The sequence below is a fragment of the Myxine glutinosa genome, chromosome 1 (assembly GCF_964187855.1).
Source record: "Myxine glutinosa chromosome 1, kmMyxGlut1.1, whole genome shotgun sequence".
NCBI classification, from domain to species: Eukaryota; Metazoa; Chordata; class Myxini; order Myxiniformes; family Myxinidae; genus Myxine; species Myxine glutinosa.
This window is the reverse complement of record NC_136261.1, coordinates 142694833-142695591: the sequence shown is the minus strand read 5'-3', so window position 1 is coordinate 142695591 and position 759 is coordinate 142694833. Positions and strand designations below refer to the sequence as shown.

The following is a 759-nucleotide window of genomic DNA, read 5'->3' as shown; positions in this document are numbered from 1 at the left end:
GAATGATTGATTGATTTTAGCCAAATCAATAAAGATTCACATAAAAATTATAGTATCGGGATCTTCACCTAAATGTAATAATTTTGTCCTTGTCACACACCTGTCCACTAAATTAGTACGAATCCGTCCACAACTGTTTGGAGACAGACGAACAGACAGCGGTTAAAACATAACCTTTGCACACCTTCGGTAGTGGACATGCCATGCAAAAGTGGACCACACAACTTGGATCCACCAGCAGAAGAATAAATAAAACTGTTCTGTTTTTATATTAAGTTGTCGCCCGGTACACACAGGGCATCAAAAAATATTCAGACTCGTAAACGTTCCTCTCCACGGAAATCTTTAGTAAAAGGCGAAACATTTATACGAATTGAAGAGAAACCAGAGTATGACTTGGACACCTTCGTCTCAACCTTTAATACACCGTGAACACAAGGACATAAATGGTGTTTATACAAGTATCTCAGATTAATGTTTTTACTTTATTCTCTCATTTCCAATATAATAAGATATAATATTTCGTCGGTAATTTATACATTTAGGTTAAAGTTGTCTTCATTTCACCATTATATTTTCCAAAGTAACGCGTTCCTCATTCAATTCAAGCCAACCAGCCAATCACAGCGCACAACGTCCTGACGTCATTACAATAAACCTTGGCGCATTTTACTTTAAATTCTGTGAGGAAATAATTCTGTTCAACACAGCACGATTTTAATATAAATTCTTTAATTCTTACCAACACAGCACGATTTT

General features: G+C 35.7%; 1 non-coding gene across 1 annotated transcript; it reads right to left on the bottom strand.

The window, feature by feature from the left end:
* Positions 1–280: 280 nt before the first annotated feature.
* Positions 281–393, bottom strand: LOC137419692 (U5 spliceosomal RNA). Its single transcript, XR_010982991.2, has one exon. It is a non-coding gene; the product is annotated as a U5 spliceosomal RNA (small nuclear RNA).
* Positions 394–759: the final 366 nt, after the last annotated feature.